This window comes from Macrotis lagotis, chromosome 1 (genome assembly GCF_037893015.1).
Source record: "Macrotis lagotis isolate mMagLag1 chromosome 1, bilby.v1.9.chrom.fasta, whole genome shotgun sequence".
NCBI lineage: Eukaryota > Metazoa > Chordata > Mammalia > Peramelemorphia > Peramelidae > Macrotis > Macrotis lagotis.
The window spans coordinates 324,910,689-324,931,123 of record NC_133658.1 but is presented as its reverse complement, the minus strand read 5'-3'; the positions used below and the strand labels follow the sequence as shown (position 1 = coordinate 324,931,123).

General features: G+C 37.7%; 1 long non-coding RNA gene and 1 other non-coding gene across 17 annotated transcripts in view; one reads left to right on the top strand and one right to left on the bottom strand.

Annotated features, from left to right (window-relative positions):
- Nucleotides 1-20,435, bottom strand: part of LOC141505604 (uncharacterized) — a 419,909-nt gene that overhangs the window by 276,678 nt on the left and 122,796 nt on the right. The window lies entirely within an intron of this gene.
- Nucleotides 4,045-4,147, top strand: LOC141510562 (U6 spliceosomal RNA). The gene has a single exon (XR_012475028.1). It is a non-coding gene; the product is annotated as a U6 spliceosomal RNA (small nuclear RNA).

Below are 20,435 nucleotides of genomic sequence, written 5' to 3'. Positions count from 1 at the left end.
TCTCCTGCCCCCCCCAAAAGAATGATTAATGGATCATTTGCTGATCTGGAGGGAAGTTTCTAATGAAGTTCTTCAAGGATTCTTCCTTTTAACCCTTTGCTATTTAATCCTTTTTATCAGTTCCTTGAATGAAGCAATTTAGGGGCACCTAGGAGAATTTAAGGAAGATCAAAATTCAAATCCAGCCTTTGTAACTTAATTCCTGTGCAATCCTGAACAAGTCATCTAATCACTGTTTACCTAAATTTTCTTATTTGTAAAATGAGAATAATAATAATAATCCTTATCTCTCAACATTGTTGTGAGGATCAAATGAGGTAATAATTGTAGAGCTTACACAGTGTATGACACATAAAAAAGCACTTTTTGTGTTAGTTGTAGTAATACCCTTTGACTACTTCTCCAAATTCCACTCACATTAATTGGTCAAGTCCCCAAAGAGCAGCTTACTCTAATATGGCTCTAGATAAAATCCTAAGAGGCTAGGCTCTTTAATAATATTTCTTGTGAGTCCCCACTGATGTTATCCCCATCAATGATCAACCAGTTGAATCTACTAGCTGTTAGAAAAATAATTTACTAAAAAAGAATTAGTAAGAACAAGTAGTGCAAAATATTCTTCCAAAAATCTCTTTTACAAATATATACAATGTTCATGGGAAGAGAGTAGGATTAAATAAAGTACAATTGTAATGAAGGAACATGTTATAGAAAGGATAGTAGCAAAGGATACTTCCCAACTCCTGACCCTGGAAATCTATTTGTCCCTTCGTGGATTTTTCATGAAATTCTTCTTAAGTGTCATTCATCTCTGGGTTCAAGGGACTGGTGTCTTTTAAACTTCATAACTGGTATTTCTTTCTACTATGAAGTGTCCCAATAAGGCTGCCAAAATCCTAATAACAATCTTTGTACAATTATCTGTAGTTACTTCAATTGTTGTCGATCATCACATTTCAGGTGGTCACTGCTACTAATTTCTTTTGTGATCTATGGAACTCCTGATGAAACCTCTCTGTCTGACGAACCCTTTACTCAAGACTGGGAAAGAATAACTATAAATAAATAGAGGCATCCATGTGCTCACAATCTCTATAGTTTTGTGGTTCTCCCCGACAGGATTCTTGAGAACATTCTTGAGAAATTCGTCCAGTCTTAAAGAAAAAAGAAAATATGAGATAGGTGAGTCACTTCTCTTTGAGTTCCATCTCAACAATCCCTGAGACATCAGTTCTTTAGAATCTGCAGCCAAGGGCAGCTAGGTGGCGCAGTGGATAAAGCACCGGCCCTGGAGTCAAGAGTACCTGGGTTCAAATCTGGTCTCAGACACTTAATAATTACCTAGCTGTGTGGCCTTGGGCAAGCCACTTAACCCCATTTGCCTTGAAAAAAAAAAAAAAGAATGTGCAGCCAATTAGAAAAGTTTTCATAATTATACAAAACCAGTTGCTCAGTTAGAGATGATGAGAAAAAGGCTACTTACTCAGTTTTTATGTTGTTTCTTGGACTAAAACTAAATACAGAATATCTGTGCATTCTTCGAGGACTACTTCCTTCCATAGGCCAACCAATCCCTATTATATATAGCTGAGAAGCTTATCAAATTAGCAGATAATGCAAACCCAGAAAGAATAGCTAACATGTTGGATAACAGTCAGGACTTGAAACAATATTAACCAGCTAGTATGATAAACAGAAGAGATGAAATTTGATAGATATAAATGGAAAGCTATGCATTTTGATTGAAACAATTGATTGCACAGGTACAAAATAGGGAAGGTATAACTAGACAATAGTCTATGTGAAAATTATTGGGGTAAAAAAAGAAAATTATTGTGGTGAACCTAACACCTCTCAGATTGGCCAATATGACCAGAAAGGACAATGATCGATGTTGGAAGGGATGTGGGAAATCTGGGACACTAATACATTATTGGTGGAATTGTGAACTGATCTATCCTTTCTGGAGAGCAATTTGGAATTATGCCCAAAGGCCAACAAAAATGTGCATACCCTTATATCCAGCAATACCTCCATACTCTGAAGAGATCATGAAAAAGCTTAAAATCATCACTTGTACAAAAATATTCAAGGCAGCTGTTTGTGGTGGCAAAGAATTGGAAATCAAGGGAATTTCCATCAATTGGGGAATGGCTGAACAAATTGTGGTAAATGTACGTTATGGAACATTATTGCTCTATTAGAAACCAGGAGGGATGGGATTTCAGAGAAGCTTGGAAAATTTTGCATGAATTGAAACTGAGAGAGATGAGCAGAATCAGGAGAACAGTATACACCCTAACAGCAACATGGGGGTGATGATCAACCTTAATGGACCTTCTTATTCCATCAGTGCAATAATCAGGTACAATACCATCTGTATCCAGAGAAAGAACTGTGGAGTTTAAATAAAGACCAAAGATTACTACTTTCAATTTTAAAAAAAAGTCTTATGTACTACATAATTTTGCTACCTCTAATATTTTATTTCTTCCTCAAGAATATGTGTTTTCCTCTCAAAACATTCAATTTTGATCAATTCATAGCATGGAAACAAAAAAATTATTGGGGTGAGAGACATGGGCCTTAAGTGGATTTAGTAGTAACTTACAAAATCAATAAAATCTTAGGATGCATTAATAGAAGCATATCATACAATGGAGATAGCTAGGTGGTACAGTGAATAGTGCTGGGCTGGAATCAGGAAAATAATTCCAGATACTAGCTGTGTGAGTCAGTTTCCTCATCTGTAAAATGAGCTAAAGAAGGAAATGACAAACTACTCTAGTATTTCTGCCAAGAAAATCCTGAATGGGATCATGAAGAATTGAACATGACTGAAAAATGACTGAACAACAAGGCTCCAAAATGCACAATATTCTTCCCAATGTGAATCATGGAACCAGTGCTGGAGGTGAAATGGACCTTATGAATTACCTATTATAACAATCTCCTTCCCTCTTCTTACAGAAGAAGAAACTTGGGGGAGGAGCCAAGATGGCAGAAGTAAAGCAGGGACTCACCAGAGCTCTCCCCCAAACCACTCCAAATACCTTTAAACAATGACTCTAACCAAACTGTAGAGTGACAGAACCTAAAAAAATACTGAGTAAAACAATTTTCCAGCCCAAGACAACTTGGAAGATCTTGGAAGGGTCTGTTACATTGGGGTTAGGAAAAACCTACAGCATAGTCCAGGGCATGCACTGGAGCTAACCAGTTCCAGTCATCCAGGAACAGACTGTGGGGCACCTGAGTCTGGCAGTGGTGGAGGTTTCCAGACTTCTCAGTTCAGGTATTGCCAAGAACTAGGAAGTTCAATAGGAAAACTCTGCCATACCAGAGTAAGAAGATTGGCCAGTTCAGGGGCCCAGGAGTAGACTTGGGGAGTCACCTGGCAGAGTCATCAAGCAGCTGCTCCCAGAGAGCTTAGCCCACAGAGGTAAGGTGGGGTTGAGGAAGATTACAGAAGTCTTTTTACTATCCCTGAGGTAGAACTCTGTGTCTTTATCCCTACTCAGATCCAGGTAGTAGTCTGGGGTCCTAGTCTCAGAAAGAGGAGCAGAATCACAACAGAGCTCTCTGCCTACAGCAGTTCCAGGGCAGAGGAGAATGCTAGTGGTCACCCACAGGCCAGAGCACAAACCAGAAGAGCAGTCAGAGTCTCTCATAAGACCTTGGGGGAAGTGAGAACTCTCAGGTCCCTGGGGGATATCTCTGAAAACAACTGAAAAAAACCCTCAAAAGCTTGGGACAGTATGTCCTCCACCCTGGAAGCAGAAGCCCACCTTAACAAAGAGTTAAAATCAAGTCATAGACTAGGAAAATGAGAAAAGGATAGAAGAAAAAGAATCTGATCATAGACAATTACTTAAGACCTATGAAGGATCAAAATACACACTGAGTACATAACAAAATCAAAGCTTCTGAATTCAAAACCTCCAAGAAAAAATATGAACTGGACTCAGGCTATGGAAGAGCTCAAAAAAGGTTTTGAAAATCAAATAAGGGAGGTAAAATAAAAATTGGGAAGAGAAATGAGACTGCTGACTTCAGCAGCACATATACTAAAATTCTAACAATACAGAGATTAGCATGGCCCATGCACAAGGATGACATGCAAATTCATGAAAAGAAATGAGAGTAATGTGAGATAATCATGAAAAACAAGTCAGCAGCTTGGTGAAGGAATTACAAAAAATACTGAAGAAAATACATCTTTAAAAAACAGTTTGGGTCAAATTGAAAAAGCAGTACAAAAAGCCATAGAGGAGAAGAATACCTTAAAAAGCAGAATTGGTCAGATGGAAAAGGAGATATAAAAGCTCTCTGAATAAAATAATTCCTTCAAATGTAGAATGGAACTAAAGGAAGCTGATGTCTTTGTGAGAAATCAAAAAACATTAAAACAAAACCAAAAGGATGGGAAACTTGAAGAAAATGTAAAATATCTCAATAGAAAAACAACTCACCTGGAAAACAGATTCAGGAGAGATAATTTTTAAATTATTGGACTATCTGAAAGTCATAATGAACTAAAGAGCCTAGACTTCATTTTTCAAGAAATTCTCCAAGTTATCTGTCCTGATATCCTCCTAGAAGCAGAGGGTAAATTAGAAATTGAAAGAATCTACCAATCACCTCCTGAAAGAAATACACAAATAAAAGCTGCCAGGAATATTATAGCCAAATTTCAGAACTCCCAAGACAAGGAGAAAATAGTACAAGCAGCCAGAAAGAAACAATTCAAATATTGTGGAGTTACAATTAGAATAATACAATATTTAGCTGCTTCTACTTTAAGGGCTGGTAGGGCTCAGAATGTGAAATTCTGAAAGGCAAAAGAGCTTGGATTACACTGAGAATCAACTACCTGAACACACTCTTTCAGGGGAAAAGATGGATAATCAATGAAATAGGGGGCTTTCAAATATTCCTGATGAAATGACCAGAGTTAAACAGAAAATTTGATCTTCAAGTACAGGAGGACTCAGGAAGGGTAAATCATGAGGGACCTAATGATGTTGAACTGTTTATATTCCTGCATGAGAAGATGATCTTGATAATTCATATGAACCTTTTCATTTATTAGGGCAGTTAAATGGAGCTTATATAGACAAGGCACAGGAGGGAGTTGAATTTGAAGGCATACTATTTTAAAAAGATGGAATTAATGGGGGAGAATGGAATGTACTGGGAGAAAGGGAAAGAAGAGGTAGAATGAGGTAAATTATTTTACATAAAAGAAGCAAGAAAAAGCTTTTTCAGTGGAATGGAAGAGGGGGAAGGTGAAGGGGGTTGAGTGATTCTTACTCTCATTGAAATTGGTTCAGAGAGAGAATAACAAACACACTCAATTGATTATTGAAATCTGTCTTACCCTGGAGGAAAATAAGAGAGGAAAAAGGATGGTAGAAAAGTGACAGGGGCAGGGGGATGAGGGGTGTGGGTGATGGAAAAGAGGAAAGATCATGGGAGAATGTAGTCAGATGCAACCCTCTTGTGTGGAAGGACAGGATGAAGAGAGAGAGAGAGAGAGAGAGAGAGAGAGAGAGAGAGAGAGAGAGAGAGAGAGAGAGAGAGAGAGAGAAGAAAGAATAAATGGGGGTGGGGAATAGAATGGAGGGGAAAACAGCTAGCAATAACAATTGTGGGGGAAAAAATAGTGAAGCAATTTCTCTGATGGAGTTATGATTAAGAATGCTATCCTTCCCAAAGACAGAGCTGATAATGTCTTTTTTCCCTCACTTTATCTTTCTTGAGGTTTCTCTTTGTTGGGGAGGGTATGTTTACTTTTCAACATGACTGGTGTAGTAATGTATTTCATGACTACCAAGTAACTTGTTTCTCAATGGGGACAGTAGGGTGGGAGGAAGGAAGAAAATTTGGAACTCATGGTTTTAGAAGTAAATGTTAAAACTTGCTTTTTATATATATATAGCTGGGAGAAAAATTTAAAAATAAAAAATATAAGATTAAAAAATTAAAAAAAGCAAAGAAAAAGAAGAAGAAATTTGGGTCTGGAAAGGGGCAAGGATTACCCAGGATTATCTACCCACTGAGTGTCCTGGCCAAGTCAGGAATTAAATTTGGGTCAACTGACTCCAAAATCCAGTTGTCTTTCTATTAGAAACAAAAGGACATCTAGCCCCACTTATTTTATGGATGAGGAGATGGGTCCAGAGAGGGAGAGTAATTTAATAATAATAAATAATAATAGTTTGTATTATAAAAGAGCTATGTTGAGCAGGCAATATGCTAAATACTTTTAAGATGATCTCATTTGACCTTCACAACAACTCTGGGGGGGGGTAGATGCTATGTGGCCCTTTGAAACTCATTTAGCCGCTGTTTGCTTCAGTCTTCATCTCTAAACTGGAGATATCCACACAACTAAGAAATATCTGAACCTAGATTTTGAAAACAGGTCTTCCTGTCTCCAGGCTCAATGCTCTGTCCACTGTGCCACCAGTGGCTCAAGGTCACAGAGTAAGGAAATAAGAATAGAAAATCAGATCTCCTAACCCCATCCAGGCTCTCTTTCTGCTCTACTCCATTGCTAATATTAATGACTTCACAGGATCCTGATCCTCTCTGTTCCTTTAAATCCCTCCTCCTCCTACTCCTCTCTCCTGTTTCCTCTCAATAAGTGTTATTTCTCTAAATGTAATAGAGCTCTGTGCATTCCAAGCACAGGCTTCCTCCCCAGAACCATGCAGCTAAAATGAGTGTTTAAGGGAAATAATAACGTCCCTATTTGTTCTAAACCAAAGGGCAGAAGTCTGAGGGGACTGATTAAAAGAGGGAGTTCAGGGGCCCTGGGCTGGGCTAGGCCCATGACTGGGACAATTAACTTGGTTTGTAGCTGGCCCTGCCTGGTTCTACTAATCAGCCTGCCCTGCCCCTCACAAGGGGAAGACCAGATCCCAGTGGAGCTTGGCCCATAAACTAGAAAGGTCAAAAGAAAAGAATGGCTTTTTCTCCTTCCCTTTTGGATCCCTTTGCGGCTCAGCCAGAGGATTTAGAACTGGGACAGACCTTAGAGATCTCATCTTCCAACTTCTACAAAAATCTTCCTCCATAAATTCTCTAAAAATCCAGAAGAGTGAGACCAAGATTTGTCCAAAGTTGCAGAATTAATTTCAAAGTCAAGTCTTATGATCCCAAAGCCTAGGCTCTTTCCATCACAGCAGGAACACTAGAAATGTCTACAATATTGTCCTTTCCCTGATCATACTCTCAATAAGGGTTAGTGGCTTTAGTGAATCTAAATGTCGTGGCTCTACATTTCAGGTTCTTTCCACTCCCCTGCAATGTCCTATTTCTACTACTCCGGTCCAATTGGAAAAGCCCTAGACTAGATTCTAGATTTGTACTTATCACTAAAGACTTTCCTGTTAAGCCTCAAATACTTGCTGTTCAAGACCCTGGGGGGAGTCCTGAGGGAGATACAAAAATGGATTTGTTGTGTTCCTGTCTTCTAAGACCTCAAAGTCTATCTGGAGAAACAAGACATACATATATAGGAAAAGACAATAAGCCATGCCTGAAGTGACATGTTATAATAGATGGCATGGTGGGCGTGCAGTCAGCAATTTATGTTCAAATTCCATTTCTGACAATTATTAGGTATGGAAACATGGAAAAGGACAACTAGGTGGTACAGTGGTCTTGAGTCAGGAAGACCTGAATTTAAATCTGATCTTAGACCCTTACTAGTGTGTGCCCCTGGACAAGTCACTTAACATAGTTTGCCTCAGTTTCCTCACCTGTAAAGTTATTTAGAGAAGTAGTCACAAAATGTAAGACACAATTGGAAACAACTGAACAATAACAACAACCATGAATAAGTTATATGATTCCTGTGAGTTTCAATTTCCTACTGAGTGTAATAACTTTTGGAGGACCTCATAAGGTAAGATTCAATCAAAATAAAATGTGGAAAGTGATCCTGATCAATCAAACAACTAGGAAGCAATTCCTGGGGAGAAGTAACCTGGTAATAACTCCTGCAGGTACAACTGAAGACCCAGAAAAGAAATTTCTTGCCATCCAAGTCCTTGGCAATGCTAAATTATTCAGCCTCAGAAACTCATGTGACTCGATGAATGGAAATCACCTTCAAGAAGAGGTATCACCATCTTCTCTGATGCTACAACCTAGGGACCTTTTGCCTAACATGCAGCTTAAAACTTTCATGTGGGCATCTCTTCCTTTAGAATCTAAGGTCCTGGAGAGCAAGAATGGTCTTCAATTTGTAGCCCCAACCCTTAAAATAGAGCTTTGTGCATAGAAAATCCCTTAAAAATGTTTTGTTTATTCATTTGTACACCTATTATGTGCCCACCACTGTACTGGGATCTGAGGATACAAAGTCAAACATTATCTGCCCTCAAGGTGCTTCCATTCTAACAGGGTTCATGCACATGCCAACCACTATTAAAGACAGGCAGAATGTGACTGGCCATGAGTATCACACTTCAAGGATCTCTCTCCCTGAGTGCTACTTGTAGCCCCACTCCCCTGTGTCTTAGTAGATGTTCTTATGAATTGCTCTGATTAATGAAATCTCTATGTGGTAGTCATCTGTCTGGTAGTTGGAGGTCTCTGATGGTAATAAAACTGGGGCTCCCTATTTATTTGGGTTGATCTTCCTATAGCAAAAATACAGTCCTCAGTAATTCCCCAAGTTGGCAGGAACTGCCTGAGCTTGGATTCAGTTGTTACTAAAGGAGAAAGCCTGGGGTTATAGAGAAGTTTCCCCAGAGAGCTTTAGTGGAGGCATAATGACAGCTATCATTTCAATGCAACTCCACCTTCAAAGAGGACTTCATATTCATGATATCATTTGAGCTTCACCACAGTCCTCATGCAGTTACGGCTATATCCATTTTATATACAGCTGAGATAATCAGGGAAATTGTTGAAATTATACAATGCCCCCCAATTGTATCTCCCTCAATGAGGACTCTGAGTACCTTATTTAGTTTCACATGGAGTGACCAGGTCAACAAATTAGGACATGGGGAACTTCTGATTGATCCTCAGTGTCTGGAGATTGCCACTGTTCAGTAATCAGTCATTCCTTTGACCACCTTTGCTAAATACAGATTGAAAGTCAATAATAATTCCCATTACTATACTTCTTTAAGTTTTATGAAGCATATGCCTCACTATCACCTGAGAGATGAGTGGTACACAGATTACAATCTCAATCTGACAGATGAGGAAATGGAAAATGGCATCAAAAGCTGCAGAGGCTGAGAAAAGATTTTTGGATTTGGCATTTAAGAACTCAAAGATGACCCTAAGGGCAGAACCTAGTGGAAAGAGCACCAGATCAGGAACAAGGAGGAAGGAACAATCACTTCCTTGATAAAACAACCTTAGGCAACCCACTTAGTCTTCCTAAACCTCAGTTTCCTCGTTTGCAAAAGGTGGGTGGACTGTGTGCATTAGATTATTTCTGAGTCCTCCTCCAGTTCTGACTTTCTGAGTCAATGATTTTATAAAAGCAGTTTTGGTAGAGTTAGAGGGTGGGAGTGTGGAATTTGAAGCCAAAATGCAAGGGGAGAGAGTGGGTGGAGAAAACTTGGAACCAGTAGATGTAGCATTTCAAGAAGTTTAGCAGTAAAAGAGAAGAGAGAAATGGAGCAACAAATCAAGGGACTGACCGAGTTGAAGAAAGGATTTTTTTTTCATATAGATCAAAGAAATATGAGATCAAAGAAAGAAGAGAGCTTCATGGTGGTGGAACCCTAACAAGAAATCCCACTAACTGTTTATTATTTTGAAAAAACTATGGGGAAGCAGAAGTAGAGAGGGAGGGAGAGAAGAGAGAAAGAGACAGATAGATACAGGCACAGAGACAGAGACAGAGAGGGAGAGAGAGGAGAAGAGAGAAAGGAAGAACATGGAGGGGGAGCAAAAAAGTATGAAAAGAGAGAGATTGAAATAAAATAAGATAGCAGGAGAAATAAAATTTTTAAATTGGAAAATGAGAGAATAAAAGAAAATAGAGGGAAAATAAAAATATATCTTAAATGATACTTGAGATTCTATAGATTTTCCATTAGAAGACATGTGATATCACCTATATTGCACATATAACATCCATCTGAAAGGTGGAAGACTCACTATCTCCCAGGATAGGCCATCCCATTTTTTGTACAACTCTCATAATTAGTAATTTTTCTTTATATCTCACTGAAATTTATCTGTCTTTAATTTCTATTCATTGTTCTTAGTTCTGCTCAGTGATGTCAAACAAAACAAGCTAGTTCTTCCTCCTTATGGAAGTCTTTCAGGTTTTTGAAGACACTGCTTCACATCCTCCCCTGCATCTTCTCTTCTCTAGATTAAAATGATCCAGGTCTTTCAACTTGTCCTAATGTGACTATGGGCAAATATTCTTAATATATCCAGGAGAGGGCGACTATCACTCTTTTGGTAGGTCCAGGCAAGTTCTATTTTCATGTTCATATTCAACTCTTGCAAATAATACATCCATTTGAGGTCTGAATTTTTAAGTGTCTAAGATCTAGATAGACTGGGGAAGTTAGATCATTAAATCCCACTCCTTTCATTTAGGGAAGGGAAGTAATTTACCTAAGGACAAATAGATTATAAGCAACAATCAGGATTTGAAACCAGACCTTCAGACTCTAGACTCAATGCTCTTCCTAACTTTACCAGGGCTTTGAAATTAGCTGTAAAACTAACAACGGCAAAGAATTCTTGGTGTACCCTTGTTATGCCAAGAATGTTGATTTTGAACTTAGTCTGAATTTGAATCCTGATTCTGACACAATAAGACCTTTCTTAGGTAACTTTGCCTCCTTGAAAAGAAAGAAGGAAAGGAAATGGAAAAGAAAGAAGGAAAGAAAAAGAGAAAGGATAGAGGGAGGAAGGAAGGAAAGAGGGGGAAAGGAAGGAAAAAAGAGGGAGAGAGAGGGAGGAAGGAAGGAAGGAAGGAAGGAAGGAAGGAAGGAAGGAAGGAAGGAAGGAAGGAAGGAAGGAGGAAGAGAGGAAGGAAGAGGGAGAGAGGAAGGAAGGGAAGAAGGAAGGAAGGGATGAAGGAAAGGAGAGAGGAAGGAATAAAAGAGGGAGAGAAGAAGGAAGGGAACAAGAAAGGAAGGAAGGGAAGAAGGAAAGAAGGAAAGAGGAAGGGAGAGGGAAAAAAGAGAAAGAGGGAGGAAAGGAGGGAGGAAGGAAAAGAGGAAGGGAGGGAGGGAAGGAAGGAAGGAAGGAAGGAAGGAAGGAAGGAAGGAAGGAAGGAAGGAAGGAAGGAACGAAGGAAGGAAGGAACGAAGGAACGAAGGAACGAAGGAAGGAAGGCACTGACACAGAAAGAGAAAAAAGAAATTAGAAAAAGAGAGAAAAGAAGCCAGAGAAACTATTAAAGAAAGAGAGGAGAGAGGGGGGAAAAACAGTTAGCATTGGATAAAAGTTTGAAGTGAAAGGCATTTGGCAACCTCATATAGCCTGTGAAATGATATTAACATTTGATTATTGTAAGGTGAGCTTTTTAAAACGGAATTTTAAATGTTAGCCTGCTGTTCCAGAGCACAAAACCTTTAATTTTATGCAAATGAACAGCGAGGAGCTGGGCGCTTAATGTAAACGAACACTTTCTTTGTAGGAGAGGGTGGAAGAGAGAAAAAAATTTCCCCAGGATTCTTTAATTGCTGTCTGAAATTATGTAAATCCCCCCGCCAGGCAGAACACAATTATCCCGTGGCCCTCTCTGCCAGCGCGCTAATGTCTAACAAAATATCGGTGGGTGACATTTAGACGAGGTAATGCAAATGAGAATTAATTTTTTTCCTAGACAAAGGGCAGCGAAAAGATCACCTCATCCATATACAGTGGAGGGGAGAAACACAACAGCCTTGGCTTGAGAGTGGGGGGGGGGGGGAATCAGAAGGTCCGGAAGGTGTGGGTGGGAGTCAGGTCTAGGCCCCTGTATCTGGCTCCCCTGCTTCTAATCCTAATAGCATTATCGATTCTGAATGCCGGGGGGAACTTGGAAGATCTCTAACAGTCTCCGGGTAAACTGAGACCTAGCCAGAAAAAGTGACTTATCCAAGGTCACACAGCTAGCAAGTAATACTGCCAGAGTTAGGAACGTAGATCTTCTGCATTGTCTTCTGTGGGCTTTGCACTATACCCCAGTGCTTTGAAAACCATTCTCTTAGAAGGGTTCCAGCCAATCATGTTTGGACAACCCTTAAGAAGTTTGCTTCAAACAAAAGATGAATGGGGTGTGTGTGTTTGTGTGTATGTTGTGTATGTGTGTCTTTTTAATATAAAAGAAAGGGAAAATTGTGTATGTCTCTAAAAGAAGAAAAAAATTTTAGTAAGAAAGTTTTCATTGATTTTTGAAAAACAATTTAACTAAAATGCCTCCTCTGGTTTTGAAGAGATAAGAGGTTCCACTAGTGTTGGACATTGCATATAAATGCATATTATATATTATCTATATATATATATATATATATATATATATATATATACACACACACACATACATATAAAAATACACACATGGATGTATATAGATAGATATGGATTGGTCTTGCTGAATTTTCTCTTTTCCTTGATTAAAAATATTCATTTTAAGAGATAGCTCTCTGTAAGGAGATAGGAAGAAATAAAGAGAGAAATGCAGGCAATGGAAAAACAAAAAAAATCAATAAAAATCTATTATTTTTTTAAAAAAAGAAAAAAATTAACTCTCCAATCCTACCATTTAGAGGAAGAAGGGGTTTTAGAATACAGAATGCTAGCACACTGAACTTAAGATATTAAAGAATCCTAGTAGGGAAGTGATCTAAAAGCTTAAAATGTGACACTTAGAAGAGACCTCAGGGATTACCTACCCAATCCATGATTAAATAGATCTTTAGGTTATAGAGTATAAGAGCACAGAATGGTTCGAAGGGACCTTAAAATATTAAAACATAGAACTATGATGTTAGAATTGAAAGAGAATGGGGCAGCTAGGTGGCACAGTGGATAGAGCACCAGCCATGGAGTCAGGAGAACCTGGGTTTAAATCCAACCTCAGACACTTAATAATTACCTAGCTGTGTGGCCTTGGGCAAGCCACTTAACCCTGTTGCCTTGAAAAATCTAAAGGAAAAAAAGAATTGAAAGAGAACTTAAAAATCACTTGGTTCCAAAGTCATGGAATCTCAGAGGTAGAAAGTCCAACTGAGGGCAATGAGTCAAAAGACTAGACCTGAACAAGAATCCCCACCATAATATTCATGAAAAATAATCATCCAATCTTTGATTAAAGTTCTCTAGTAAATCCTTTTGATTTGAGGAGAGGAGGGAGGAAAAGGAAAAAAAGAAACTTACACAATAGATTTATTATATATTTTAAAAGAACAGTAAGTTCTACACAATAGATTTGCAGTTTCATGTGCAATCATATTTTTATTACATTATGTTATGGGAATGGTTGCTTCATTCCATAAATTACAAATAAAAGAAATAAAAATTTAAAAAATAAAATTAGAAAATTATTTTTTTTAATCTAGTAAGACCCTACTATTCCCTAAGACAGTCCATTCTACTTTTAAATAACTCTAATTCTTAGAAAAATTTTTTCCCATAAATTAAAGCTAAATCTGCCTTGCTGAAATTTCTCACCCCTACCCTCAACACCTGCCCGACTTTGCTCTTAATTCTACATTGTGGTGCCAAGGAAAACAAGTCTGATATCCCTCTCCTATGTATAAATCCTTCAGATTCTTAGAGAACCTGCCCCACCTCTACCCTCAAATTTTTCTCAGATTAAACATTCCACAAAGTCTAAATTCAATCACATTATTATTATTATTATTATTATTATTATTATTTGTTTTCAAGGTCACACTATTGATTCATACTGAATGTGCAGTATCTTAAAAGATCAAATCCTTTTCAAATAAACTGATGTCTAGGTTCTTCACTCTCTACTTGAGAAATTGATGTTTTGAATTCAAGTATATGATTTTGCATTTATTTTTCTATCAAATTTCATCTTATTAGGACCAATCTGTCATTCTAATCTGTTGAGATCTGTTTTGTAATTTTTTCCCTATCATCACACTTGTGGGCCACCCCTCTTACATTCCTGTCACTTGTCAAATTGTTATTCCATTTATTTATCCCTTCATCCCAGTCATTGAAAAAGATGTTGGGCATTCCATTACAGACCTAGTTCCAAAAGTTAAGGTTGCTTCATCTGTAACAACAAGACTGTTCATTAAACCAACTCCAAACCACCTAATTAATGGCAGGAATTGTTTCTTTCTTTTCTTTGTATACCAATACCTTAATGCTTGCTCATATGGTAGCTGCTTGATGAATGTTTGAGGTCTCTCTGTTTTGTCCACAGTGATATTATGGCTTGAACTTTTCTGGATGAATCCATTTTGGTTTTTAGTGATTGCTACTTTTCTTTTAAAATGATCTTGTCATTTCTTCAGTGATATGTGCTAGAATATTACCAAGTTCAATGGCCTATTGTCTACACTCTCTATTTTTCCCTTTTGGGAGCTTGACAATGTAGTATCTAGAGTATTAGATCTGGAGTCAAGAAGACATGAGATCAAATTCTGGTTCAGACACTATCTATGTGACCTTGAGCAAGTCACTTGAATCTCTAAGTCTCAGTTTCCCTATCTGTAAAATAGAATCAATAACAGTACCCACTTTACAGGGTTGTTGTGAAGATTGAATGAAATAATATATGTCAAGTCCTTTGTAAACTTACAGAATTAAATAAATGCTGTTGTTTTCTATTCTTTTTGAAAATCGAGAAAATATTTCCCTCTTCCTTTACTATAAACATCTTTCCAAATTTCTCTCAAATTTCAGAGAAAACTGATTGCTGTTCAGCAATCACCTCACTAATTCTTTCACTACTATGGGACTTAGTTCATACTGACTTGGTCACTTGAACTCATTGAAGGACTTGAAAGTCTCTTTTAATTTCTCACTTATATCAGGTTTTAACTTCGTATAGTATATATGTATATTCTAAATTCAATAGGGAGCTAGATGGTGCAGTGGATAGAGCCCTGGGCCTGGAGTCAGAAGACTTGAGTTCAAATACAGCCTAGTTATATGACCTTGGACAAAAAGGGAAGTTTAGTAAAAACTAAACAAAATACAAATTTCTTTTTTCTTCTACTATCTGTCTCTAAACAACCAATTCAGTCTTATTTTACTATAAACCTCTCACACACTTAACTCTGATTGCCTCAGTTTCCTCATCTGTAAAATAAACTGGAGAAGGAAATGGCAAACCATTCCAGTATCTTTACCCAGAAAACTCCAAAATGAGGCTACAAAAAGGTCAGTCACAAAGAATTGGACATGAATGAACAATAAAATTTTAAATCTAAAATACAATTTTAAGCAGCTTACCTAAAATGGGGATTAATTTTTTCTGGTCAGAACAGTCAAAAAGAATTTGCATGCATAAATCAATTAACAAACATGTATTAAGTGCTTACTCTATTCCAGGCATTGTGATAAGGACAAAAAATAGAAAGATAAAAAAAACAGTCCTTGATACAAGGAACTTAAATTTTCTCTAGGGAAACAATTGCACTTACAAAAACAAAAGAATTACAAAAGAATTTTAGGAGAGAGACAGTAGCAGCTGACATAGGGCGGGTCAGGAAAGTTCTTATGAATTAGGTGGTCTTTGACTGAGGTTTGGAGTAGACTATGCACTTTAGTAGATAGTGCATCCCAGGCAAAAAGGGAGCCTCTATGGAGTAGTTGGGGATTGCGGGCAGGGGAGAGAGAAGATACAGCAGAGAACTCATACAGGAAGAAGCATTTTCATCTGACTTTTGAAGGAAGATATTAAGACACAAAAGTGAGAAGGGAATATATTCCAAGCATGAGGAGAAAATTTGTGCAGAAGCACAGAAACTGGATAGACTATCATGTGGGAAGAATAGAAAGAAAGCTGATTTGATTATACTATAGAGAACATGAAGAGGAGTGATATATAATAAGGTTGGAAAGGTAGGTGGGAACCAGGTTGTAAAGAGCTTTAAATGCCAAATAAAGAAGGTTCAATTTGACTCTAAAGACAAGAGAGAGCTATTTGAATTTATTGAGAAAAGGAAAGATAGGATTAAATCCATCTCTACTTTAAGACTATCACTTTGACAGCTGTGTGGAAGAGAGACCCTTGAGGAAGGGAGATCACTTAGAGGACTCTGGAAATTGTGAAGAGTGAGGAGGGTTTCCCTAGAATGTTGGTCACATGAATGGTGAGGAGGTTGGAGACATGCTGTGAAGCTCACTGGTGACATTGGACAAAAAAGTTTCAGTTGAACAATGAAGTAAAAGCCAAATTGTAAGAACTTGAGAAGTCAATGAGAGAAGAGAAAGTATAGGCAATGAGTGAAGACAGTTTTTCTTTTTTTTCCTGAAAGGTTAATTGTGAAAGGGAAGAGAGAAAGATGTTGATATAAATACATCCTGAGAGAAGAGCCAATAATTCTATGAACAATTGCTCCCAGGTATTGGCAACATGTTCACTGAGGAAATGGACACCTTTGTTTTCCTTCCTCAAAAGAGATCAAGAATTGTTTAGAATGAAAAGAATTTTTTCTTACATTCACCAAGCCTGTCCCTTTTGGTTCAATAATCCATACAATATTCTAGATTCCCATTAGCATCTTTTTATGATTCTGTAATTATAGCTAACTCCTAATCATCAGCAAGTAGAGGAATTAGTCATTGACAGTTGGTAATCCTGGGCATTCCCACCTTGGAATTCTTCCTTTTTCATCTTCCAAGTAAAATCTGCTTGAACCAGACATCTTTAGGAAAGTGCTTCAGTCATATGAAAACTATCTAGTGTACCCAAAGTTAACTAAGTATGACATTTGGATTATTTGTTGCTTTGGAATATCTTTTTAAGAGATTAGAATGATATAAAGGAAAAGATGCTAACTTTGAAATTAGAAGATAGTTTCAAATCCTATCTGAGCACATCACTTAATCTCTAAATTTCCTTATGTATTAAATGGGGATAATAATCCTACTTCTTAGAGAGGCTTTGAAGAGAGTACTTAAAGTGTTCTTGAAATGTAAATTATTATCATAGCTACTCCTACCCAGGAGTTTGAATAGGAGTAGATGCCTCAAGGTATTTTACTGTAATAGATGACACCCTTGTGCTTTTTTACTTTCCTACATCCCATTGGGTGGATGGCTTTGTGTTTTCTCCATAGCAATGGTAATTCCCTAAGGACAAGGACCATGTCTTGTTTTTTTTTGTATCCACTAACTCTAAGCAATTCTCAGAGCCTGTAGATTCTACTATCACAATAATTCTGACATGTGTCCACTGGAACAAATTGCTCTCATCTGCTCATTCTGCTTGGAGATGTGTTCACAAACTTGGGGTAGACATCCCCCTGACTCACAGATGGATTTGAGGCCCTTTGATTACCCTTGATGTGTTTGGTCTCCTTCAGTACAAAGGACAAGCAGCAATGACATCTGTCATCTTCTCTTCCTTTACACTGCTACTACTTAGTTTAGAACCTCATTCCCTCTCTCCTGAACTGTTGTTGTAACCTCCTAATTGACTTCCCTGATTCTTTCTCTCCTTTCCAATCCAACCTTCATCAGTTGACAAAATAATTTTCTCAGGGCAGCTAAGTGGCGAAGTGGATAGAGCACCAGCCCTGAAGTCAGAAGTACCTGACTTCAAATCAGACTTCAGACACTTAATAATTACCTAGCTGTGTGGCCTTTGGTAAGTCACTTAACCCCATTTGCCTTGCAAAAACCTAAAATAAATAAATAAATGAAAAGACTTTTCTCAAATTACAAGTCTGATCTTGTCATGCCCCTGATCAAAGAACTTCAATATCACCTTTTTTTCCTATGCCACAAAATACAATGGATGTGATGGAACACTATTGTTCTATAAGAAATCATGAGGCACAAGATTTCAGAAAAGCCTGGAAAGACTTGCATGAATTGATGTTGAGTCAAATCAGCAGAACCAGAAGAGCATTATATATTAACAACAACATGGGTTGATGGTCAAAGACCACCTTAAAATTTTAAAGGACTTGTGATGGAAAATACCATCCATATCCAGAGAAGGAATTGTAGTATTTAAGTGAAGATCATAGCTTATTATCTTCAATTTTTTAAAGTTGGCTTATGAATTATGTATTATATATAATTTTATCTCTAATGTTTTCTTTCTTCTTTTTGGATCTAATTCTTCTCTCACAACATATTCAATTTCAATCCATGTTTAGCTTGGTTACAAAATGTAGAGCCTATATTGGATTGCTTTCCATCAGGGTCAGGGGGGAGGGAAGGGAGGAAGAAAAATTGTAAAACACCAAACATTGCAAAAAAAATGATTGGTAAAAACTAAACAAAATACAAATTTTTTTTATTCCACTATCTGTCTCTAAACAACCAATTCAGTCTTATTTTACTCTGAACCTCTCACACACAAGATCTCTGACAAACTGAATTCTCCAAACTTGTCCTGCCTTCTTCCAGCTTCACACTATGACTAAAATTCCTTCCTCCTCATCTTCACCTGTTGAAATTCTGTTCTTCAAGGCCCATCTCTGATACCTCCTCCTCCTTCTCTATGAAGTCTTCCCTGAATTTCCTGGTTAGAAATGATTTCATTCTTAAAATTTTCAGGATGGTCTGCTTGACCTTTCTTCATGCATTTCTATTCCAATTCATGATGTAGACATTTCTTCATATGTTTCCAAGAATAGTAGAGTCAAGTACTTTCTTTTGGAGTCTCAAATTCCATGGCCCCTAAAATTATGACAAGAAGCTCTTGCTCAATCAGGTGTTGTTGAGGGGAGGGAATCCCAGTGTTGTTTTTGCTGAATTTTTTAAAGCAAGATGCAATCTGATGTGGTGAAGCAATGATTCTCTTGGAAACAACTGAACAATGTTCAATGCTGAACAAGTCAGTTCACAGTAATAACTGACATGCAGATCTAGTGCTTTAAAAACTACAAAGTACTTACCAAGGCAATCTTGGAAGTGGGTCTTATTATCTGAATTTTCCAAATGATAAAACTATATATAAAAGAGATTGGGTGAATTTTCCGTTGCTAATAGAGCTGGTAGATTGAAATTTAACCCATCTTCCAGCCTCCAAGTCCAATATTCTTTCCCCTATGCCATGATCCCTTTCTGAGATGTAATTTCCTTCTTTTCAAAATGGGAATAATAAAATCTGGTACTAATTACCTCACAAGGTTGCTGTGAGAATCATATAAGGATTTGTACATAAAATACTCTGTGTGAGATGCATTTTTCTAGCTCAAACCTGTGATTTCAACACTGTAGGCAACAACCCTTATAAAATTCCCTTCACCAATGAAGAACAGCAACTCACCTGTAATTTAGTCCTTTGAGAGTTGCCTAGGATGTAGAGCTTAAGGGACTTGCCTGTGGTAACATATGAACCTAGATCCTCTTGACTCCAAGGCGGACTATTCACAATATTAGTCTGCCTCCCATGAACTACATGATGTCAACTATGCTTAGGAGACTGCATTCCTGGAACCTCTCAGGAAGCTTTGTCTTTTATATATTTTAAATGAACACAGTCCTTTGCATAAAGTATGTACTTAGTCAATGTCTCTTGAACTGGATACACTTTTCCTCAAATACAGCATATTTTTATCTAATTAAGCCAAATAGCTCTTATCATCAAAATATGGCTACATAAACCACAATTAATGAGTTCAAAACTCTCCTTTTGGAGTTATAATAAAATCAGGAAACTATCCCTACTTCCATCATTGTATAATCAGTCTATCTCTACACTGGCAAAATAGAGAGAACACTGTCTTGGTGTCAGGACAGGAGTTCAAATCCACCTCGACATTTACTAACTGTGTAACCTTGGGCAAATCACTTAAAGCTGATTGCCTCACATCCAGAGCCATCTTCAGACATCCTGATTCATATCTGGCCACTGGACCAGATGGCTCCAGAAAAGAAAGTGAGGCTGGGGACTTAGCACAGCACCCCCTCACTCAAATCTACTCATGTGCTTGTCATGGCATCACTTCCCCGATATGTCATGATCTTCTTTGAGAATGAAGGACAAATATTTTTATTAGTGGTAGTATCTACACACTCCACTAAAACCCTTCTCTGGTATACCATTGTGTCATTCAGGTGACTCGGGGTGTCACCTATGAAATGCAGTTTTGGACAGATTCTGCCAGGGTAGAAAGATGTTGGGTACAATCCTGGTGGTGAACAGCATCTGTACTCTAAAGGTCAGTCAAGTTAAATGTAGAGTAATTCATCATCACAAAGTTGGCCCCACAATGGGGGCCATCCATTACAACTCAAAACGACCCTTGAAAGCACACCTCCATTTTATAGATGAGAAAATT